Consider the following 27001-nt stretch of genomic DNA (forward strand, 5'->3'; position numbering starts at 1 on the left):
CCATGAACGTGTAATTCCTTTACACATCCATTCCCCACCGGGAGGTTCTTCGGGCTGTCCTCTTCTTCCTGGAGCAAAGAGCTGAACATTCCCCTCCCACCACCACCCTCCTCCACTTGGTCAACCTCATCCTCACCCTCAACAACTTCTTTTTTAACTCCTCTCATTTTCTTCGGGTAAGAGGAGCAGCTCCGGGCACCTGCATGGGCCCGAGTTATACCTGTCTCTTCACGGGGTACGTGGAACATTCCCACCCACAACACTTTCTCCGATACATCAATGATATCATCCGACTGCTTCTCTCTCTTGTCTGAAATTGGAAAACTTCATCAACTACGCCTCCAATTTCCATCCTGCCCTCACTTTCACCTGCTCTATCTCTGACTCCACCCTTCCCTTCCTCAACATTTCTGCTTCCATTCCTGGGGGTAGGCTTCGCACTAATATCCATTACAAACTCTCTGACTCTCACAGCTACCTGGTCTATATATCCTCACACCCCACTTTCTGTAAAGACTCCAACCTCTTCTCTCACTTCCTCCATCTCCATCGAATATGTTCTCATGAGGCCAACATCAACAAGGGAGCCTCCAAAATGTCCACCTTCTTCCTCAACTGAGGATTCCCCGGCTCCGCGGTCAACAAGGCCCTCAACTGTGTCCAACCCAGCTCCCGCACTTTTGCCCTCACCTTTTCTCTTCCCTCCCAAGACAACAATAAGCTTCCACTTGACCTTACCTATCAACCCACATGCCCACATCCATACAAACATCAGGCACCATTTCCACCACCACCAGCAGGATGCCGCCACCAGACACATATTCCCCTCCTCTCCCTTATCCGCCTTTACCGGAGGACCCGGAGGAAATGCAAGCAGACACGGGGAGAACGTGCAAACTTCGCACAGACGATTGCCCGAGGCTGCAATGCGAACCACTGAGCCACCGTGCTGCCCAGAATCTTGGTGGTGTGGATGAGCAGAGAGATCTCGGTGTCCATGTGTGTAGATCCCTGAAAATTGCCACGCAGATTGATAGGCTTGTTCAAAAGGCGTACGACGTGTTAGGTTTTATTGGTACAGAGATTGAGTTTCGGAGCCATGAGGTCATGTTGCAGCTGTACAAAACACTGGTGCAGCCGCGCTTGGAGTATTGCGTACAGTTCTGATCGCCACATTATCGAAGGATTTGGAGGGGGTTTCTTAGGATCTTGTCTGGTGTGGAAGGAAGGTCTTATGAGGAAAAGCTTCGAGACTTGAGGCTGTTTTTGTCAAAAGAAGGTGAAGAGGCAATTGAATGGAGACATACAAGATAATCAGAGGATTAGATAGGGTGGACAGCGACAGCCTTTTTCCTCGATGGTGATGGCGAGCACGAGTGGAGAAAGGTTTAAATTGAGGTGAGATAGATATGGGACACATGTCAGAGGGAGTTTCTTTATTCAGAGAGTAGTATGGGTGCGGAATGCCCTGCCTGCAACAGGAGTAGATTGCCAAGTTTAAGGGCATTTAAATGAACATTGCTAAATATATGGATGGTAATGGAATAGTGTCGGTTAGATGGGCTTCAGGTTGGATTCACAGGTCGGCGCAACATCGAGGGCTGAAGGGCCTGTACTGCGCTGTAATGTTCTATGTCATAATACTTCAGTGAATTCTGGTTACCCTGCCGTAGGAAGAATGCTGTTAAACTATACAGAGTGCAAAAATAATTACAAAAGGTCATTGCCGGGACTGGAGGGTTTACGAGGAGTGGTGGATAGGCTCGGACTTTTTCCCTGGTGTATCGGAGACGAAGGGGTGACTTTCCAGAGGTGTAAAAAATCATGATGGGCATTGATAAGGGGAATAACCAAGGTCGGGGAGTCCAAAGCTAGAAGGGAGGAGGTTCAAATGTGAAAGGGGAAAGATTTAAAAGTGACCCGAGAGGCAACTTGTCCCACACAGAGGGTGGTGCGTGAATGCAATGAGCTGCCAACAGACGTGGTAGAGGCAGATAATATTACTGTATTTAAAAGACATTTGGACAGGTACACAATGAGGAAAGGTTTAGATGGATACCAAACGCAGGCAAATGAGACCGGTTAAGTTTGGGACACCTGGTCAGTACAGATGATTGGGGCTGAAGGTCCTGATTCTGTGCTGTATGACTCTATGAATCTATGACTGAAGAGCTAACTAGGTGTGTGGATGAGGGCAATGCATTTGATACAGTCTACTTGGGCTTCAGCAAAGCTTTTGACAAGATCCCCCATTTGAAGACTGTTAGAACAGGAAACAGTCCATGGAATCCAAGGACACGTGCACAGGAAATCATAACTCATGTAATTTGAATGAGTTTTTTAAAGTAGTAATGAAGAGCATTGATGAAGGCAGAAACATGGACGTATATGGGCTTCAGTAAGGCGTTCAAGAAGGTTCCTCACAGAGGTCCAGTAGGGAAGTTAAATCACACGGAGCACAGGGAGAGCTAGCCATAGAACATAGAACATAGAACATTACAGCACAGTACAGGCCCTTCGGCCCTCGATCTTGTGCCGACCTGTCATGCCGAACTCAAGCCCATCTAACCTGCACTGTTCCATGTACGTCCATATGCTTGTCCAATGACCACTTAAATGTACCGAAAGTTGGTGAATCTACTACCATTGCAGGCAAAGCGTTCCAATCCCTTACTACTCTCTGAGTAAAGAAACTACCTCTGACATCTGTCCTGTATCTTTCACCCCTCAATTTAAAGCCATGACCCCTCATGCTCACTGTCACCACCCTAAGAAAAAGGCTCTTCCTATCCACCCTATCTCACCCTCTGATTATTTTATATGTTTCAATTAAGTCACCTCTCAACCTTCTTCTCTCTAATGAAAACACCCTCAAGTCCCTCAGCCTTTCCTCGTAAGACCTTCCCTCCATACCAGGCAACATCCTCGTAAATCTCCTCTGCACCCTTTCCAAAGCTTCCACATCCTTCTTATAATGCGGTGACCAGAACTGTATACAATACTCCAAGTGCGGCCGCACCAGAGTTTTGTACAGCTTCACCATAACCTCTCGGTTCCAGAACTCGATCCCTCTATTAATCAAAGCTAAAACACTGTAGGCCTTCTTAACAGCCCTGTCAACCTGGGTGGCAACTTTCAAGGATCTGTGTTCATGGACACCGAGATCTCTCTGCTCATCTATACTACTAAGAATCTTACCATTAGCCCTGTACTTTGCCTTCTGGTTACTCCTGCCGAAGTGCATCACCTCACACTTGTCTGCATTAAACTCCATTTGCCACCTCTCAGCCCAGCTCTGCAGCTTATCTATGTCTCTCTGCAACCAATCCTTTGTCACTATCCACAACTCCACCTATCTTAGTGTCGTCTGCAAATTTACTAACTCATCCTTCTACGCCCTCATCCAGGTCATTTATAAAAATGACAAACAGCAGTGGACCCAACACCGACCCTTGCGGTACAACACCAGTAACTGGTCTCCAGGATGAACGTTTCCCATCAACTACCACCCTCTGTCTTCTTTCAGCAGGCCAATTTCTGATCCAAGCTGCTGTATCTCCCACAATTCCATTCCTCTGCATTTTGTACAATAGTCTGTTATGGGGAACCTTATCGAATGCCTTGCTGAAATCCATATACTCCACATCAACCAGTTTACTCTCATCTACCTGTTTGATCACCTTCTCAAAGAACTCAATAAGGTTTGTGAGGCACGACCTACCCTTCACAAAACTGTGCTGACTATCCCTAATCAATTTATTCTTTTCTAGATGATTGTAAATCCTATCCCTTAGAACCTTTTCCAACACTTTACCAACAACTGAGGTAAGGCTCACTGGCCGATAATTACCAGGGTTGTCTCTACTCCCCTTCTTGAACAGGAGAACCACAATTGCTATCCTCCAGTCATCTGGCACTATTCCTGCAGACAATGATGAGTTAAAGATCAATGCCAAAGGCTCGGCAATCTCCTCCCCGGATTCCCCGAGGATCCGAGGATAAATCCCATCCGGCCCAGGGGTCATAGCTATCTTCACCCTCTGTAGGATTTCAAATACCTCTTCCTTGTGAACCTCAATCCCACCTAGTCCAGTAGCCTGTATCTCTGCATTCTCCTCGACAACATTGTCGTTTTCTAGAGTGAATACTGTTGAAAAATATTCATTTAGCGCTTCCCCTATCTCATCTGACTCCACACACAACTTACCACTACTATCCTTAATTGGGCCTAATCTTACTTTTGTCATTCTTGTATTCCTTAAATACCGACAGAAAAGTTTACGGTTTACCCTGATCCTGTCCGCCAACAACTTCTCATGTCTCCTCCTGGCTCTTCTGAGATCTCTCTTTCGGTCTTTCCTGGCTACCTTGTAACCTTCAACCACCCCAACTGAGCATTCACATCTTATAGTAACAGAAGCCTTCTGCTTCCTCTTGACCAGAGATTCCACTTCCTTCGTAAACCATGGCTTCCGTGCTCTACAGCTTCCTCCCTGCCTGACAGGTACATACTTATCTAGAAAGCACAGGAGCTTTTCATTGAATAAGCTCCACATTTCTACTGTGCCCATCCCCTGCAGTTTCCTTCCCCATCCTATGCTCTCTAAATCTTGCCAAATCTCATCGTAATTGCTTTTCACCCAGATATAACTCTTGCCCAGTGGTGTACACCTATCCCTTTCCATCACTAAAGTAAACATAACAGAATTCTGATCGCTATCACCAAGGTGATCACCAACTTCGAAATCTAACACCTGGCCGGGCTCATGACCCAGTATCAAATCTGATGTGGTCACTGCACTCCAACTCCATTGGTCACTGCATCCCATTTCGCTCAGTCACTGCATCCCATTTCAGTCAGTCACTGCGTCGAATTTCACTCAGTCACTGCATTACATTTACCTCAGTCACTCCATCCCATTTCCAACAGTCTCTGCATCTCCTTTCCCCGAGTCACTGCACATCATTTCCCTTGGTCACTGCATCCCATTTCACTCAGTCACTGCATCCCATTTCTCACGGACGCTGCATCCAATATCCGTCAGGTACTGCATCCCATTTCCAGAGTCACTGCATCCCATTTCCCTCAGTCAGTGAATCCCATTTCCCTCAGTCAGTGAATCCCATTTCACTCAGTCACTGCATCCCATTTCACTCAGTCACTGCATCCCATTTCACTCAGTCACTGCATCCCATTTCACTCAGTCACTGCATTCAATTTCCATCAGTTACTGCATTCAATTTCCATCAGTCACTGCATCCCATTTCACTCAGTCACTGCATCCCATTTCCATCAGTCACTGCCTCCCTTTTCACTCAGTCACTGAATCCCATTTCACTCAGTCACTGCATCCCATTTCCAACAGTCACTGCATCTCCATTCCCCGAGTTACTGCACCTCCTTTCCCACAGTCACTGCATAACATTTCACACAGTCACGGCATCCCATTTCCATCAGTCACTGCATCGCATTTCACAGTCACTGCATCGCATTTCACACAGTCACTGCATCGCATTTCACTCAGACACTGCATCGCATTTCACACAGTCACTGCATCGCATTTCACTCAGACACTGCATCGCATTTCACTCAGACACTGCAACGCATTCCACTCAGTCACTGCATGGCATTACACTTAGTGATTGCATCGCATTCCAATCTGTCACTGCATCCCATTTCACTCTGTCACCGCATCCCATTACCCTCACTCACTGCATCCAATTTCACACAGTCACTGCATCCAATTTCACACAGTCACTGCATCCAATTTCCATGAGTCACTGCATCTCATTTCACTCATTCACTGCATCCCATTTCCATGACACACTGCATCGCACTTGACACAGTCACTGCAGCTCATTTCACTCTGTCACTGCATTCAATTTCCATGAGTCACTGCATCTCACTTCACTCATTCACTGCATCCCATTTCATTCAGTCACTGCATCCCATTTCCCGCAGTCACTGCATCCCATTTCACGCAGTCACTGCATCCCATTTCACGCAGTCACTGCATTCAATTTCCATCAGTTACTGCACTCAATTTCCATCAGTCACTGAATCCCATTTCACTCAATCACTGCATCCCATTTCCAACAGTCACTGCATCTCCATTCCCCAAGTTACTACATCTCCTTTCCCACAGTCACTGCATAACATTTCACACAGTCAAGGCATCCCGTTTCCATCAGTCACTGCATCGCATTTCACTCAGTCACTGCATCGCATTTCACACAGTCACTGCATCGCATTTCACACAGTCACTGCATCGCATTTCACACAGTCACTGCATCTCCTTTCCCTCAGTCACTGCATTTCATTTCACTCAGTCACTGCATCCCATTTCACTCAGTCACTGCATCCTATTTCACGCAGTGACTGCAACCTATTTCACGCAGTCACGGCATCCCATTTCACGCAGTCACTACATTCCATTTCACTCAGTCAGAGCATCCCATTTCACTCAGTCAGAGCATCCCATTTCACTCAGTCACTGCATCCCATTTAACTGAGACAGTGCATCCATTTCCCTTATTCACTGCACCCTATTCCCCACAGTCACCGCATACCATTTCCCTCAGTCACCGCTTCCCATGACCCTCACTCACTGCATCCCATTGCCCTCAGTCACTTCATCCCATTACCCTCAGTCACTGCATCCCATTACCCTCAGTCACTGCATCCCCTTTCTATCAGTCACTGCATCCCATTTCACTCAGTCACTGCATCCCATTTTACTCAGTCACTGCCTCCTACGTCACTCAGTCACTGCATCCCATTACACTCAGTCACTGCACCCCATTTCCCTCAGTCACTGCGTCCCAGTTCACTCAGTCAGTGCGTGCCATTACCCTCACTCACTGCATCCCATGACCCTCAGTCACTGCATTCAATTTCACTCAGTCACGGCATCCCATTTCCCTCTGTCACTGCATCCCATTTCACTCAGCCACTGCATCCCATTTCACTCAGCCACTGCATCCCATTTCATTCAGCCACGGCATCCCATTTGACTCAGTCACTACATCCTATTTAACGGAGACAGTGAATCCTATTCAGCTGACACAGTGCATCCATTCCCCTCAGTCACCGCATCCCATTTCACTCAGACACCGCATCCCATTTCCATCAGTCACCGCATCCCATGACCCTCACTCACAGCATCCAATTTCCATCAGTCACAGCTTCCCATTTCACTCAGTCACTGCATCCCATTTCACTCAGTCACTGCCTCCTACGTCACTCAGTCACTGCATCCCATTACCCTCAGTCACTGCATCAGATTACCCTCAGTCACTGCATCAGATTACCCTCAGTCACTGCATCCCGTTTCACTCAGTCACTGCATCCCGTTTCACTCAGTCACTGCATCCCGTTCCACACAGTCACTGCATCCCGTTCCACTCAGTCACTGACTCCCACTTCACTCAGTCACTGACTCCCACTTCACTCAGTCACTGACTCCCATTTCAGTCAGTCACTCCCTCCCATTTCAGTCAGTCACTCCCTCCCATTTCAGTCAGTCACTCCCTCCCATTTCAGTCACTCCCTCTCATTTCAGTTAGTCACTGCTTCCCATTTCCCTCAGTCACTGCATCCCATTTCCCACATTCACTGCATCCCATTAGCCTCAGTCACAGAAATCACATTTCACTCAGCCTCTGCTTCCCATTTTCCTCAGTCACTGCATCCCATTTCCCACATTCACTGCATCCCATTAGCCTCAGTCACAGAAATCACATTTCACTCAGCCACTGCATCCCATTTCACTCAGCCACTGCATCCCATTTCACTCAGCCAATGCATCTCTTTTCACTCAGCCATTGCATCCCATTTCACTCAGTCACGGCATCCCATTTGACTCAGTCACAGCATCCTATTTAAAGGAGACATTGAATCCTCTTCAACTGAGACAGTGCATCCATTTCCCTCAGTCACCGCACCCTATTCCCTACAGACACCGCATTCCATTTCCTCAGTCACCGCATCCCATTTCACTCAGTCACCGCATCGCATTTCCTTCAGTCACTGCATCCCATGACCCTCACTCACTGCATCCTATGACCCTCAATCACTGCTTCCCATGACCCTCAGTCACAGCTTCCCATGACCCTCAGTCACAGCTTCCCATTTCACTCAGTCACTACATCCTATTTCACTCAGTCACTACATCCCATTTCACTCAGTCACTGCATCCCATTTCACTCAGTCACTGCATCCCATTACCCTCAATCACTGCATCACATTACCCTCAGTCACAGCATCCAATTTCCATCAGTCACAGCAGCCCATTTCTCTCAGTGACTGCATCCCATTTCACTCGGTCACTGCATCCCATTACACTCAGTCACTGCATCCCATTACACTCAGTCACAGCATCCCATTTCACTCAGTCACTGCATCCCATTTCACTCAGTCACTGCATCCCATTTCACTCAGTCACTGCCTCCCATTTCACTCAGTCACTGCCTCCCATTTCAGTCAGTCAATGCCTCCCACTTCGTTCAGTCACTCCCTCCCATTTCAGTAAGTCACTGCATCCCATTTCCCTAAGTCACTGCATCCCATTTCCGTAAGTCACTGCATCCCATTTCCCTAAGTCACTGCATCCCATTTCCGTAAGTCACGGCATCCCATTTCCCACATTCACTGCATCTCCTTTCCCTCAGTCACTGCATCCCATTTCACTCAGTCACTGCCTCCCATTTCACTCAGTCATTGCCTCCCATTTCAGTCAGTCACTGCCTCCCATTTCAGTCAGTCACTGCCTCCCTTTTCAGTCAGTCAATGCCTCCCACTTCGTTCAGTCACTCCCTCCCATTTCAGTCAGTCACTGCATCCCATTTCCCTCAGTCACTGCATCCCATTTCCCACATTCACTGCATCCCATTAGCCTCGGTCACAGAAATCACATTTCACTCAGCCACTGCATCCCATTTCACTCAGCCACTGCATCCCATTTCACTCAGCCAATGCATCTCTTTTCACTCAGCCATTGCATCCCATTTCACTCAGTCACGGCATCCCATTTGACTCAGTCACAGCATCCTATTTAAAGGAGACATTGAATCCTCTTCAACTGAGACAGTGCATCCATTTCCCTCAGTCACCGCACCCTATTCCCCACAGACACCGCATTCCATTTCCTCAGTCACCGCATCCCATTTCACTCAGTCACCGCATCCCATTTCACTCAGTCACCGCCTCCCATTTCAGTCAGTCACTGCCTCCCATTTCAGTCAGTCACTGCCTCCCTTTTCAGTCAGTCAATGCCTCCCACTTCGTTCAGTCACTCCCTCCCATTTCAGTCAGTCACTGCATCCCATTTCCCTAAGTCACGGCATCCCATTTCCCACATTCACTGCATCTCCTTTCCCTCAGTCACAGCACCCCATTTCACTCAGTCACTGCATCCCATTACCCTCAGTCACTGCATCCCATTTCCCATAGTCACTGCATCTCCTTCCGCCATTAACTGCATCGCATTTAACTCAGTCACTGCCTCCCACTTCACTCAGTCACAGCTTCCCATTTCACTCAGTCACTGCATCCCATTTCACTCAGTCACTGCCTCCTACGTCACTCAGTCACTGCATCCCATTACCCTCAGTCACTGCATCAGATTACCCTCAGTCACTGCATCAGATTACCCTCAGTCACTGCATCCCGTTTCACTCAGTCACTGCATCCCGTTTCACTCAGTCACTGCATCCCGTTCCACACAGTCACTGCATCCCGTTCCACTCAGTCACTGACTCCCACTTCACTCAGTCACTGACTCCCACTTCACTCAGTCACTGACTCCCATTTCAGTCAGTCACTCCCTCCCATTTCAGTCAGTCACTCCCTCCCATTTCAGTCAGTCACTCCCTCCCATTTCAGTCACTCCCTCTCATTTCAGTTAGTCACTGCTTCCCATTTCCCTCAGTCACTGCATCCCATTTCCCACATTCACTGCATCCCATTAGCCTCAGTCACAGAAATCACATTTCACTCAGCCTCTGCTTCCCATTTTCCTCAGTCACTGCATCCCATTTCCCACATTCACTGCATCCCATTAGCCTCAGTCACAGAAATCACATTTCACTCAGCCACTGCATCCCATTTCACTCAGCCACTGCATCCCATTTCACTCAGCCAATGCATCTCTTTTCACTCAGCCATTGCATCCCATTTCACTCAGTCACGGCATCCCATTTGACTCAGTCACAGCATCCTATTTAAAGGAGACATTGAATCCTCTTCAACTGAGACAGTGCATCCATTTCCCTCAGTCACCGCACCCTATTCCCTACAGACACCGCATTCCATTTCCTCAGTCACCGCATCCCATTTCACTCAGTCACCGCATCGCATTTCCTTCAGTCACTGCATCCCATGACCCTCACTCACTGCATCCTATGACCCTCAATCACTGCTTCCCATGACCCTCAGTCACAGCTTCCCATGACCCTCAGTCACAGCTTCCCATTTCACTCAGTCACTACATCCTATTTCACTCAGTCACTACATCCCATTTCACTCAGTCACTGCATCCCATTTCACTCAGTCACTGCATCCCATTACCCTCAATCACTGCATCACATTACCCTCAGTCACAGCATCCAATTTCCATCAGTCACAGCAGCCCATTTCTCTCAGTGACTGCATCCCATTTCACTCGGTCACTGCATCCCATTACACTCAGTCACTGCATCCCATTACACTCAGTCACAGCATCCCATTTCACTCAGTCACTGCATCCCATTTCACTCAGTCACTGCATCCCATTTCACTCAGTCACTGCCTCCCATTTCACTCAGTCACTGCCTCCCATTTCAGTCAGTCAATGCCTCCCACTTCGTTCAGTCACTCCCTCCCATTTCAGTAAGTCACTGCATCCCATTTCCCTAAGTCACTGCATCCCATTTCCGTAAGTCACTGCATCCCATTTCCCTAAGTCACTGCATCCCATTTCCGTAAGTCACGGCATCCCATTTCCCACATTCACTGCATCTCCTTTCCCTCAGTCACTGCATCCCATTTCACTCAGTCACTGCCTCCCATTTCACTCAGTCATTGCCTCCCATTTCAGTCAGTCACTGCCTCCCATTTCAGTCAGTCACTGCCTCCCTTTTCAGTCAGTCAATGCCTCCCACTTCGTTCAGTCACTCCCTCCCATTTCAGTCAGTCACTGCATCCCATTTCCCTCAGTCACTGCATCCCATTTCCCACATTCACTGCATCCCATTAGCCTCGGTCACAGAAATCACATTTCACTCAGCCACTGCATCCCATTTCACTCAGCCACTGCATCCCATTTCACTCAGCCAATGCATCTCTTTTCACTCAGCCATTGCATCCCATTTCACTCAGTCACGGCATCCCATTTGACTCAGTCACGGCATCCCATTTGACTCAGTCACCGCATCCCATTTCACTCAGTCACCGCATCGCATTTCCTTCAGTCACTGCATCCCATGACCCTCACTCACTGCATCCTATGACCCTCAATCACTGCTTCCCATGACCCTCAGTCACAGCTTCCCATGACCCTCAGTCACAGCTTCCCATTTCACTCAGTCACTACATCCTATTTCACTCAGTCACTACATCCCATTTCACTCAGTCACTGCATCCCATTTCACTCAGTCACTGCATCCCATTACCCTCAATCACTGCATCACATTACCCTCAGTCACAGCATCCAATTTCCATCAGTCACAGCAGCCCATTTCTCTCAGTGACTGCATCCCATTTCACTCGGTCACTGCATCCCATTACACTCAGTCACTGCATCCCATTACACTCAGTCACAGCATCCCATTTCACTCAGTCACTGCATCCCATTTCACTCAGTCACTGCCTCCCATTTCACTCAGTCACTGCCTCCCATTTCACTCAGTCACTGCCTCCCATTTCAGTCAGTCAATGCCTCCCACTTCGTTCAGTCACTCCCTCCCATTTCAGTAAGTCACTGCATCCCATTTCCCTAAGTCACTGCATCCCATTTCCGTAAGTCACTGCATCCCATTTCCCTAAGTCACTGCATCCCATTTCCGTAAGTCACGGCATCCCATTTCCCACATTCACTGCATCTCCTTTCCCTCAGTCACTGCATCCCATTTCACTCAGTCACTGCCTCCCATTTCACTCAGTCACTGCCTCCCATTTCAGTCAGTCACTGCCTCCCATTTCAGTCAGTCACTGCCTCCCTTTTCAGTCAGTCAATGCCTCCCACTTCGTTCAGTCACTCCCTCCCATTTCAGTCAGTCACTGCATCCCATTTCCCTAAGTCACGGCATCCCATTTCCCACATTCACTGCATCTCCTTTCCCTCAGTCACAGCACCCCATTTCACTCAGTCACTGCATCCCATTACCCTCAGTCACTGCATCCCATTTCCCATAGTCACTGCATCTCCTTCCGCCATTAACTGCATCGCATTTAACTCAGTCACTGCCTCCCACTTCACTCAGTCACAGCCTCCCATTTCACTCAGTCACGGCCTCCCATTTCACTCAGTCACGGCCTCCCATTTCACTCAGTCACTGCCTCCCATTTCACTCAGTCACTGCCTCCCATTTCACTCAGTCACTCCCATTTTAGTCAGTCACTGCAACCCATTTCCCTCAGTCACTGCATCCCATTTGCCATATTCACTGAATCTCCTTTCCTTCAGTCACTGCATCCCATTTAACCGAGACAGTGAATACGATTCAGCTGAGACAGTGCATCCGTTTCCGTCAGTCACCGCCCCCCATTCCCCACAGTCACCGCATTCCATTTCCCTCAGTCATCGCATCCCATTTCCCTCAGTCACCGTATACCATTTCCCTCAGTCACCTAATACCATTTCCCTCAGTCACTGCATCCCATTTCACTCAGTCACTGCATCCCATTACCATCAGTCACTGCATCCCATTTCACTCAGTCACTGCATCGCATTTCACTCAGTCACTGCATCACTTTTCACTCAGTCACAGCCTCCCACTTCACGCAGTCACAGCCACCCACTTCACTCAGTCACTGCCTCCCAATTCACTCAGTCACTCTGTCCCATTTCAGTCAGTCACTACCTCCAATTTCAGTCAGTCACTGCATCCTATTTTACTCGGTCACTGCATCCCATTTCACTCAGTCACTACCTCCCATTTCAGTCAGTCACTGCATCCTATTTCCCTCAGTCACTGCGTCCCATTTCTCTCAGTCACTGCGTCCCATTTCACGCAGTCACTGCATCCCATTTGACTCAGTCACTACATCCTATTTAACTGAGACAGTGAATCCTATTCAACTGAGACAGTGCATCCATTTCCCTTAGTCACCGCACCCTATTCCCCACAGTCACTGCATACCATTTCCCTCAGTCACCGCTTCCCATGGCCCTCACTCACTGCATCACATGACCCTCAGTCACTGCTTCCCATGAACCTCAGTCACTGCATCACATTACCCTCAGTCACAGCATCCCATTTCCATCAGTCACAGCATCCCATTTCACTCAGGGACTGCATCCCATTTCACTCAGGGACTGCATCCCATTTCACCTAGTCACTTCCTCCGACTTCACTCAGTCACTCCCTCGCATTTCACTCAGTCACTCCCTCGCATTTCAGTCAGTCACTCCCTACCATTTCAGTCAGTCACTCCCTACCATTTCAGTCAGTCACTCCCGACCATTTCAGTCAGTCACTCCCTACCATTTCAGTCAGTCACTGCATCTCATTTCCCTCAGTCACTGCATAGCATTTCCCCACTGTCACTGCATCACATTTCTGTCAGTCACTGCATCACATTTCTGTCAGTCACTGCATCCCATTACCATCCGTCACTGCATCCCATTTCACTCAGTCACTGCATCCCATTTCACACAGTGACTGCACCCATTTCACACAGTGACTGCACCCATTTCGCACAGTGACTGCACCCATTTCACACAGTCACTGCATCTCCTTTTCCTCAGACACTGCATCCTATTTCCCTCAGTATCTGCGTCACATTTCCGACAGAAACTGCATCACATTTCACTCAGTCTCAGCACCCCATTTCACTCAGTCACTGCCTCCCAATTCATGCAGTCACTCCGTCCCATTTCACTCACTCAGTGCGTACCATTTCCCTCAGTCACTGCATCCCATTTCTATCAGTCGCGACATCCCATTTCCCTCAGTCACTGCATCCCATTACCATCAGTCACTGCATCCCATTCACTCAGTCACTGCATCCCATTTCACTCAGTCACTGCTTCCCATTTCACTCAGTCACTGCATCACATTACCCTGAGTCACAGCATCCCATTTCACTCAGTGACTGCATCACATTTCACTCAGTGACTGCATCCCATTTCACTCAATCACTGCCTCCCATTTCCCACAGTCACTGCAACCCATTTCCCACAGTCACTGCAACCCATTTCCCACAGTCACTGCGTCTCCTTTCCATCAGTCACAGCATCCCATTTCCCTCAGTCAGAGCATCGCATTTAACTCAGTCACTTCATCCCATTTAACTGAGACAGTGAATCTCATTGAACTGAGACGGTGCATCCCATTACCCTCAGTCACAGCATTCCATTTCCCTCAGTTACTGCATCTCATTTCCATCAGTCAATGCATCCCATTTCACTCAGCCACTGCATCCCATTTCACTCAGCCACTGCATCCCATTTCACTCAGCCACTGCATCCCATTTCACACAGTCACTGCATCACATTTCACTCAGTCACTGCATCACATTGCACTCAGTGACTGCATCGCATTTCACGCAGTCACTGCATCCCAATTCCCTCAGTCACTGCATCCCATGTCCGTGTGTCACTGCATCCCATGTCCGTGTGTCACTGCATCCCATGTCCCTCAGTCACTGCATCCCATGTCCCTCAGTCACTGCATCACATTTCACTCAGTCACTGCATCACATTGCACTCAGTCACTGCATCACATTGCACTCAGTCACTGCATCACATTGCACTCAGTGACTGCATCGCATTTCACTCAGTCACTGCATCCCATTTCACGCAGTCACTGCATCCCAATTCCATCAGTCATTGCATCCCATGTCCGTGTGTCACTGCATCCCATGTCTCTCAGTCACTGCATCTCATGTCCCTCAGTCACTGCATCCCATGTCCCTCAGTCACTGCATCCCATTTCCCTCAGTCACTGCATCACATTTCCTTCAGACACTGCAGCTCATGTCACTCTGTCACTGCATCCAATTTCCATCAGTCACTGCATCCCATTTCACCCAGTCACTGCATCCGATTGCACTCACTGATGCATCCCATTTCACTCAGTCACTGCATCACATTGCACTCAGTGACTGCATCGCATTTCACGCAGTCACTGCATCCCAATTCCCTCAGTCACTGCATCCCATGTCCATGTGTCACTGCATCCCATGTCCGTGTGTCAGTGCATCCCATGTCCCTCAGTCACTGCATCCCATGTCCCTCAGTGACTGCATCACATTTCACTCAGTCACTGCATCACATTGCACTCAGTCACTGCATCACATTGCACTCAGTCACTGCATCACATTGCACTCAGTCACTGCATCACATTTCACTCAGTCACTGCATCCCATTTCACGCAGTCACTGCATCCCAATTCCATCAGTCATTGCATCCCATGTCCGTGTGTCACTGCATCCCATGTCCGTGTGTCACTGCATCCCATGTCTCTCAGTCACTGCATCTCACGTCCCTCAGTCACTGCATCCCATGTCCCTCAGTCACTGCATCCCATTTCCCTCAGTCACTGCATCAATTTCCTTCAGACACTGCAGCTCATGTCACTCTGTCACTGCATCCAATTTCCATCAGTCACTGCATCCCATTTCACCCAGTCACTGCATCCGATTGCACTCACTGATGCATCCCATTTCACTCAGTCACTGCATCACATTGCACTCAGTGACTGCATCGCATTTCACGCAGTCACTGCATCCCATATCACCCAGTCACTGCATCCGATTGCACTCACTGATGCATCCCATTTCACTCAGTCACTGCATCACATTGCACTCAGTGACTGCATCGCATTTCACGCAGTCAATGCATCCCAATTTCCACAGTCACTGCATCCCATGTCCATGTGTCACTGCATCCCATGTCCATGTGTCACTGCATCCCATGTCCCACAGTCACTGCATCCCATGTCCCTCAGTGACTGCATCACATTTCACTCAGTCACTGCATTACATTGCACTCAGTAACTGCATCGCATTTCACTCAGTCACTGCATCCCATTTCACTCAGTCACTGCATCCCAATTCCATCAGTCACTGCATCCCATGTCCGTGTGTCACTGCATCCCATGTCCGTGTGTCACTGCATCCCATGTCCCTCAGTCACTGCATGCCATGTCCCTCAGTCACTGCATCCCATGTCCCTCAGTCACTGCATCCCATGTCACTCAGTCACTGCGTCCCTTTTCGGTCAGGCACTGTATCCCATTTCCCTCAGTCACTGCACCCCATGCCCGCTCGGGCACTGATTCCCTATTAACTCAGAAACTCCTTCCCAGTACCTCTGTCACTGCAGCTCATGTCACTCTGTCACTGCATCGCATTTCCATCAGACAGTGCATCTCATTTCACTCAGTCACTGCGTCCCATGTCCCTCAGTCACTGCATCCCATTTCACTCAGTGACTGAATCACATTTCACTCAGTCAGTGCATCCCATTTCCCTCAGTCACTGCATCCCATGTCCCTCAGTCAGTGCATCCCATTTCCCTCAGTCACTACATCCCAATTCCCTCAGTCACTGAATCCCATGTCCGTGCGTCACTGCATCCCATGTCCGTGTGTCACTGCATCCCATGTCCGTGTGTCACTGCATCCCATTTCCCTCAGTCACGGCATCCCATGTCCCTCAGTCACTGCTTCCCATGTCCCTCAGTCACTGCTTCCCATGTCCCTCAGTCACCGCATCCCATTTCACTCAATCACTGCATCCCATTTCACTCAGTCACTGCATCTCCTTCACCATAGTCACTGCATCCCATTTTCATCTCTCACTGTTCCCAGTATCTCACAGACGCTGCATTCAATTTCCCACACTCACTGCATCCCATTTCCCATCGTGGCAGCATCTCCTTTCCCTCAGTCTCTGCATCGCATTTCACTCAGTGATTGCATCCCATTTCCCTCAGTCACTGCTTCCCATGTCCCTCAGTCACTGCATCCCATTTCACTCAGTGACTGAATCACATTTCACTCAGTCAGTGCATCCCATTTCCCTCAGTCACTGCTTCCCATGTCCCTCAGTCACTGCATCCCATTTCACTCAGTCACTGCATCCCATTTCACTCAATCATTGCATCCCATTTCACTCAGTCACTGTATCCCATTTCCTTCAGTCACTGCCTCTCCTTCACCACAGTCACTGCATCCCATTTCACGCAGTCACTGAATCGTATTTTACTCAGTCACTGCATCCCATTTCACTCAATCACTGCATCTCCTTCACCAAAGTCACTGCATCCCGTTTCCATCAGTCACTGTTTCCCTGATCTCACAGACGCTGCATTCAATTTCCCACACTCACTGCATCCCATTTCCCATCGTCACAGCATCTCCTTTCCCTCAGTCTCTGCATCGCAATTCACTCAGTGATTGCATCCCATTTCCCTCAGTCACTGCATCCCATTTCCCTCAGTCACTGCATCCCATTTCCGTCAGTCACTGCCTGCCATTTCCCTCAGTCACTGCATCCCATTGCACTCACTGATGCATCCCATTTCAAGCAGTCACTGCATCACATTTCCATCAGTCACTGCATCCCATTGCACTCACTGATGCATCCCATTTCAAGCAGTCACTGCATCACATTTCCATCAGTCAGTGTTTCCCGTATCTCACAGACGATGAATTCAATTTCCCACACTGACTGCATCCCATTTCCCTCAGTCACTGCATCCCATTTCCCTCAGTCACTGCATCCAATTTCCATCAGTCACTGCATCCCATTTCACCCAGTCACTGCATCCCATTGCACTCACTGATGCATCCCATTTCAAGCAGTCACTGCATCACATTTCACTCAGTCACTGCATCACATTGCACTCAGTGACTGCATCGCATTTCACGCAGTCACTGCATCCCAATTCCCTCAGTCACTGCATCCCATGTCCGTGTGTCACTGCATCCCATGTCCGTGTGTCACTGCATCCCATGTCCGTGCGTCACTGCATCCCATGTCCCTCAGTCACTGCATCCCATGTCACTCAGTCACTGCATCCCATGTCACTCAGTCACTGCGTCCCTTTTCGGTCAGGCACTGTATCCCATTTCCCTCAGTCACTGCACCCCATGCCCGCTCGGGCACTGATTCCCTATTAACTCAGAAACTCCTTCCCAGTACCTCTGTCACTGCAGCTCATGTCACTCTGTCACTGCATCGCATTTCCATCAGACAGTGCATCTCATTTCACTCAGTCACTGCGTCCCATGTCCCTCAGTCACTGCATCCCATTTCCGTCAGTCACTGCATCTCATGTCCCTCAGTCACTGCTTCCTATGTCCCTCAGTCACTGCATCCCATTTCACTCAGTCACTGCATCCCATTTCACTCAATCACTGCATCCCATTTCACTCAGTCACTGTATCCCATTTCCTTCAGTCACTGCATCTCCTTCACCACAGTCACTGCATCCCATTTCACGCAGTCACTGAATCGTATTTTACTCAGTCACTGCATCCCATTTCACTCAATCACTGCATCTCCTTCACCATAGTCACTGCATCCCGTTTCCATCAGTCACTGTTTCCCTTATCTCACAGACGCTGCATTCAATTTCCCACACTCACTGCATCCCATTTCCCATCGTCACAGCATCTCCTTTCCCTCAGTCTCTGCATCGCAATTCACTCAGTGATTGCATCCCATTTCCCTCAGTCACTGCATCCCATTTCCCTCAGTCACTGCATCCCATGTCCGTGTGTCACTGCATCCCATGTCCGTGTGTCACTGCATCCCATGTCCCTCAGTCACTGCATCCCATGTCCCTCAGTCACTGCTTCCCATTTCACTCAGTCACTGCATCTCATTTCACTCAGTCACTGCATCTCATTTCACTCAGTCACTGCATCCCATTTCACTCAGCCACTTCATCCTATTTCACTCAGTGACTGCATCACAGTTCACTCAGTGACTGAATCACAGTACACTCAGTGAGTGCATCATATTTCACTCAGTGACGGAATCACATTTCACTCAGTGACGGAATCACGTTTCACTGAGTCACTGCGTCGCATTTCACGCAGTCACTGCATCCCTTTTCCCTCAGTCACTGCATCCCATTTCACTCTGTCACTGCATCCCATTTCACTCTGTCACTGCATCCCTTTTCACTCAGTCACTGCATCCCATTTCACTCAGTCACTGCATCCCATTTCACTCTGTCACTGCATCCACTTTCACTCTGTCACTGCATCAGAGTTCACTCTGTCACTGCATCCCATTTCACGCAGTCACTGCATCCCATTTCACGCAGTCACTGCATCCCATTTCACACAGTCACTGCATCCCATTTCACACAGTCACTGCATCACATTTCAGTCAGTCAGTGCATCCCATTTCACTCAGTCGCTGCATCCCCTTCACCACAGTCAGTGCATCCCATTTCCATCAGTCATTGATTTCGTATCTCACAGACAGTGCATTCTATGCTTCTCATTTCACTTCGTCACTGCAGCTCATGTCGCTCTGTCACTGCATCCAATTTCCATCAGTCAGTGCATCGCATTTCACTCAGTCAATGCATCTCATTTCCGTCAGTTACTGCATCATATTTCCATCAAACAAGGCATCTCATTTCACTCAGTCACTGCATCGCATTTCACTCAGTCAGTGCTTACCATTTCACTTAGTCACTGCATGTCATTTCACACAGTCACTGCAACCCATTTCCCTCAGTCACTGCATCCCATTTCACTCAGTCACTGCATCCCATTTCACTCAGTCACTGCATCACATTTCACTCAGTCACTGCATCTCCTTCACCATAGTCACTGCATCCCATTTTCATCTCTCACTGTTCCCAGTATCTCACAGACGCTGCATTCAATTTCCCACACTCACTGCATCCCATTTCCCATCGTGGCAGCAGCTCCTTTCCCTCAGTCTCTGCATCGCATTTCACTCAGTGATTGCATCCCATTTCCCTCAGTCACTGCTTCCCATGTCCCTCAGTCACTGCATCCCATTTCACTCAGTGACTGAATCACATTTCACTCAGTCAGTGCATCCCATTTCCCTCAGTCACTGCATCCCAATTCCCTCAGTCACTGAATCCCATGTCCGTGCGTCATTGCATCCCATGTCCGTGTGTCACTGCATCCCATGTCTCTCAGTCACTGCATCCCATTTCCGTCAGTCACTGCATCCCATTTCCCTCAGTCACTGCATCACATTTCCTTCAGACACTGCAGCTCATGTCACTCTGTCACTGCATCCAATTTCCATCAGTCACTGCATCCCATTTCACCCAGTCACTGCATCCCATTGCACTCACTGATGCATCCCATTTCAAGCAGTCACTGCATCACATTTCCATCAGTCACTGTTTCCCGTATCCAACAGACGATGAATTCAATTTCCCACACTCACTGCATCCCATTTCCCTCAGTCACTGCATCCCATTTCACTCAGTCACTGCATCACATTTCCTTCAGACACTGCAGCTCATGTCACTCTGTCACTGCATCCAATTTCCATCAGTCACTGCATCCCATTTCACGTAGTCACTGCATCCCATTTCAGTCAGTCACTGCATCCCATTTCACTCAGTCACTGCATCTCCTTCACCACAGTCACTGCATCCCATTTTCATCACTCACTGTTCTCCGTATCTCACAGACGCTGCTTTCAATTTCCCACACTCACTGCATCCCATTTCCCACAGTCACAGCATCTCCTTTCCCTCAGTCTCTGCATCGCATTTCACTCAGTGATTGCATCCTACTTCCCAAAAATACTGAATCCCTTTTCCCTCAGTCACAGCATCTCATTTCACTCAGTCACTGCATCCCATTACCCTCAGTTACTGCATCCCATTTCACTCAGTCACTGCATCCCACTTCACTCAGTCACTGCATCCCATTACCCTCAGTCACTGCATCCCATTACCTTCAGTCGCAGGATCCCATTTCCAACAGAAACTGCATACCATTTCCTTCACTCAGTGCATCCCAGTTCACTCAGTCTCGGCATCTCATTTCCCTCAGTCACTGCATCACATTTCCCTCAGTCACTGCATCCCATGTCCCTCAGTCACTGCATCTCACGTCCCTCATTCACTGCATCCCACGTCCCTCAGTCACTGCATCCCATTACGCTCAGTCACTGCATCCCATTTCCCTCAGTCAGTGCATCCCATGTCCCTCATTCACTGCATCCCACGTCCCTCAGTCACTGCATCCCATTTCACTCAGTCACTGCATCCCATTTCCCTCAGTCACTGCATCCCATGTCCCTTAGTCAATGCATCCCATGTCCCACAGTCACTGCATGTCATTTCACTCAGTCACTGCATCCCTATTCACACAGTCACTGCATCCCAGTTCACACAGTCACTGCATCCCAGTTCACACAGCCACTGCATCCCAGTTCACACAGCCACTGCATCCCAGTTCACACAGCCAGTGCATCCCATTTCACACAGCCACTGCATCCCGTTTCACTCAATGCTTCACTTTACACTCAGTCAGGGCATCCCATTTCCATCTGTCACTGCGTCCCATTTCCTCAGTCACTGCATCTCCTTTCCACAGTCACGGCAATCCCATTTCACTCAGTCACTGCATCCCATTGCCCTCAGTCACTGCATCCGATTGTCCTCAGTCACTGCATCCCATTGTCCTCATTCACTGCATCCGATTCCCCTCAGTCACTGCATCCCATTTCACTCAGTCACTGCATCCCATTTCACTCAGTCACTGCATCCCATTACCCTCAGTCACTGCATGCCATTACCCTCAGTCACTGCATCCCATTACCTTCAGTCGCAGGATCCCATTTCCAACAGACACTGCATACCATTTCCATCAGTCACTGCATCCCAGTTCACTCAGTCTTGGCATCTCATTTCTCTCAGTCTCGGCATCTCATTTCCCTCAGTCACTGCATCCCATTTCCCTCAGTCACTGCATCCCATTTCCCTCAGTCACTGCATCCCATTTCCCTCAGTCACTGCGTCCCATTTCCATCAATCACTGCATCCCATTTCCCAGTCACTGCATCCCATTTCCAACAGACACTGCATACCATTTCCATCAGTCACTGCATCCCAGTTCACTCAGTCTCGGCATCTCATTTCTCTCAGTCACTGCATCCCATTTCCCTCAGTCACTGCATCCCATTTCCCTCAGTCACTGCATCCCATTTCCCTCAGTCACTGCGTCCCATTTCCATCAATCACTGCATCCCATTTCCCAGTCACTGCATCCCATTCCACTCAGCCACTGCATCACAGTTCACTCAGTGACTGAATCATAGTTCACTCAGTGACTGAATCACAGTTCACTCAGTCACTGCATCCAATGGTCCTCAGTCACTGCATCCCATTTCCATCAGTCACTGCATCCCATTTCCCACAGTCACTGCATCTCCGTTCCTCAATCACTGCATGTCATTTCACTCAGTGTCTGCAGCCCATTTCACCTCAGTCACTGCATCCCATTACCATCAGTCACTACATCCCATTACCCTCAGTCACTGCATCCCAGTACGCTCAGTCACAGCATCCCATTTTCCTCAGACACTGCATCCCATTTCCCTCAGACAGTGCATCTGATTTCCATCAGTCACTGCATCCCATTTCCCTCAGTCATTGCATCCCATTAACCACAGTCACTGCATCGCGTTAACCTCAGTCACTGCATCACATTACCCTCAGACAGAGCATCCTATTTCCCACATTCACTGCATCTCCTTTCCCTCAGTCAATGCTTCACATTCCACTGAGTCACTGCATCCCATTCCACAGTGTCACAGCATCCCATTTCACTCAGTGACTGCAACCCATTACCCTCAGTCACTGCATCCCATTTCCATCAGTCACTGCGTCCCATTCATCTCAGTCACTGAATCCCAGTTCCCTCATTCACTGCATCCCATTTATCTCAGTCACTGAATTCCATTTCCCTCAGACACTGCTTCCCATTCCCCACAGTCACTGAATCCCATTTCCATCAGTCACTGCATCCCATTTATCTCAATCACTGCATCCCATTCCCCACAGTCACTGCATCCCATTCCCCACAGTCACTGCATCCCATTTCCCTCAGTCACTGCATCACATTACCCTCAGTCACTGCATCCCATTACCCTCAGTCACTGCATCCCACTTCACTCAGTCACTGCATCCCATTTCACTCAGTCACTGCATCACATTACCCTCAGTCAATGCATCCCATTGTCCTCAGTCACTGCATCCCATTACCCTCAGTCACTGCATCCCACTTCACTCAGTCACTGCATCCCATTTCACTCAGTCACTGCATCCCATTAACTTCAGTCGCAGGATCCCATTTCAAACAGACACTGCATCTCATTTCCCTCAGTCACTGGATCCCATTACGCTCAGTCACAGCAGCCCATTTCACTCAGTCACAGCAGCCCATTTCACTCAGTCACTGCATCCCATTTCAAGCAGTCACTGCATCCCATTTCAAGCAGTCACTGCATCCCATTTCATTCAGCCTCTGCATCACATTTAACTCAGTCACTGCATCCCACTTCACTCAATCACTGCAGGCCATTTCACTCATTGACTGCATCCTATTTCACTCTGACACCGCGTCCCGTTTCCCTCAGTCACTGCATCCCATTACCGTCCATCACTCCATCCAATTACTGTCAGTCACTGCATCCCATTTTGATCAGTCACTGCATCCCATTACACTCAGTCACTGCATCCATTTGACACAGTCACTGCATCCCATTTCCCTCAGTCACTGCATCCCATTTCCCTCAGTCAGTGCATCCCATGTCCCTCATTCACTGCATCCCACGTCCCTCAGTCACTGCATCCCATTTCACTCAGTCACTGCATCCCATTTCCCTCAGTCACTGCATCCCATGTCCCTCAGTCAATGCATCCCATGTCCCACAGTCACTGCATGTCATTTCACTCAGTCACTGCATCCCTATTCACACAGTCACTGCATCCCAGTTCACACAGCCACTGCATCCCAGTTCACACAGCCACTGCATCCCAGTTCACACAGCCACTGCATCCCAGTTCACACAGCCACTGCATCCCAGTTCACACAGCCAGTGCATCCCATTTCACACAGCCACTGCATCCCGTTTCACTCAATGCTTCACTTTACACTCAGTCAGGGCATCCCATTTCCATCTGTCACTGCGTCCCATTTCCTCAGTCACTGCATCTCCTTTCCACAGTCACGGCAATCCCATTTCACTCAGTCACTGCATCCCATTGCCCTCAGTCACTGCATCCCATTGTCCTCAGTCACTGCATCCCATTGTCCTCATTCACTGCATCCGATTCCCCTCAGTCACTGCATCCCATTTCACTCAGTCACTGCATCCCATTTCACTCAGTCACTGCATCCCATTACCCTCAGTCACTGCATGCCATTACCCTCAGTCACTGCATCCCATTACCTTCAGTCGCAGGATCCCATTTCCAACAGACACTGCATACCATTTCCATCAGTCACTGCATCCCAGTTCACTCAGTCTTGGCATCTCATTTCTCTCAGTCTCGGCATCTCATTTCCCTCAGTCACTGCATCCCATTTCCCTCAGTCACTGCATCCCATTTCCCTCAGTCACTGCATCCCATTTCCCTCAGTCACTGCGTCCCATTTCCATCAATCACTGCATCCCATTTCCCAGTCACTGCATCCCATTTCCAACAGACACTGCATACCATTTCCATCAGTCACTGCATCCCAGTTCACTCAGTCTCGGCATCTCATTTCTCTCAGTCACTGCATCCCATTTCCCTCAGTCACTGCATCCCATTTCCCTCAGTCACTGCATCCCATTTCCCTCAGTCACTGCGTCCCATTTCCATCAATCACTGCATCCCATTTCCCAGTCACTGCATCCCATTCCACTCAGCCACTGCATCACAGTTCACTCAGTGACTGAATCATAGTTCACTCAGTGACTGAATCACAGTTCACTCAGTCACTGCATCCAATGGTCCTCAGTCACTGCATCCCATTTCCATCAGTCACTGCATCCCATTTCCCACAGTCACTGCATCTCCGTTCCTCAATCACTGCATGTCATTTCACTCAGTGTCTGCAGCCCATTTCACCTCAGTCACTGCATCCCATTACCATCAGTCACTACATCCCATTACCCTCAGTCACTGCATCCCAGTACGCTCAGTCACAGCATCCCATTTTCCTCAGACACTGCATCCCATTTCCCTCAGACAGTGCATCTGATTTCCATCAGTCACTGCATCCCATTTCCCTCAGTCATTGCATCCCATTAACCACAGTCACTGCATCGCGTTAACCTCAGTCACTGCATCACATTACCCTCAGACAGAGCATCCTATTTCCCACATTCACTGCATCTCCTTTCCCTCAGTCAATGCTTCACATTCCACTGAGTCACTGCATCCCATTCCACAGTGTCACAGCATCCCATTTCACTCAGTGACTGCAACCCATTACCCTCAGTCACTGCATCCCATTTCCATCAGTCACTGCGTCCCATTCATCTCAGTCACTGAATCCCAGTTCCCTCATTCACTGCATCCCATTTATCTCAGTCACTGAATTCCATTTCCCTCAGACACTGCTTCCCATTCCCCACAGTCACTGAATCCCATTTCCATCAGTCACTGCATCCCATTTATCTCAATCACTGCATCCCATTCCCCACAGTCACTGCATCCCATTCCCCACAGTCACTGCATCCCATTTCCCTCAGTCACTGCATCACATTACCCTCAGTCACTGCATCCCATTACCCTCAGTCACTGCATCCCACTTCACTCAGTCACTGCATCCCATTTCACTCAGTCACTGCATCACATTACCCTCAGTCAATGCATCCCATTGTCCTCAGTCACTGCATCCCATTACCCTCAGTCACTGCATCCCACTTCACTCAGTCACTGCATCCCATTTCACTCAGTCACTGCATCCCATTAACTTCAGTCGCAGGATCCCATTTCAAACAGACACTGCATCTCATTTCCCTCAGTCACTGGATCCCATTACGCTCAGTCACAGCAGCCCATTTCACTCAGTCACAGCAGCCCATTTCACTCAGTCACTGCATCCCATTTCAAGCAGTCACTGCATCCCATTTCAAGCAGTCACTGCATCCCATTTCATTCAGCCTCTGCATCACATTTAACTCAGTCACTGCATCCCACTTCACTCAATCACTGCAGGCCATTTCACTCATTGACTGCATCCTATTTCACTCTGACACCGCGTCCCGTTTCCCTCAGTCACTGCATCCCATTACCGTCCGTCACTCCATCCAATTACTGTCAGTCACTGCATCCCATTTTGATCAGTCACTGCATCCCATTACACTCAGTCACTGCATCCATTTGACACAGTCACTGCATCCCATTTCCCTCAGTCACTGCATCCCATTTCCACCAATTACTGCATCCCATTTCCCTCAGACACTGCATCCCATTCCCCACAGTCACTGAATCCCATTTCCCACATTCACTGCATCCCATTTCCATCAGTCACTGCATCCCATTTATCTCAGTCACTGCATCCCATTTATCTCAGTCACTGCATCCCATTCCCCACAGTCACGGCATCCCATTCACTTGAGTCACAGCATCCCATTTCAAACAGACACTGCATCTCCTTTCCCTCAGTCACTGCATCCCTATTCACACAGTCACTGCATCCCAGTTCACACAGCCACTGCATCCCAGTTCACACAGCCAGTGCATCCCATTTCACACAGCCACTGCATCCCGTTTCACTCAATGCTTCACTTTACACTCAGTCAGGGCATCCCATTTCCATCTGTCACTGCGTCCCATTT

General features: G+C 49.0%; 1 long non-coding RNA gene across 1 annotated transcript in view; it reads right to left on the reverse strand.

The window, feature by feature from the left end:
- Positions 1-27001, reverse strand: part of LOC132207986 (uncharacterized) — a 36923-nt gene that overhangs the window by 3283 nt on the left and 6639 nt on the right. The window lies entirely within an intron of this gene.

This window comes from Stegostoma tigrinum, unplaced genomic scaffold, assembly GCF_030684315.1.
Source record: "Stegostoma tigrinum isolate sSteTig4 unplaced genomic scaffold, sSteTig4.hap1 scaffold_237, whole genome shotgun sequence".
NCBI lineage: Eukaryota > Metazoa > Chordata > Chondrichthyes > Orectolobiformes > Stegostomatidae > Stegostoma > Stegostoma tigrinum.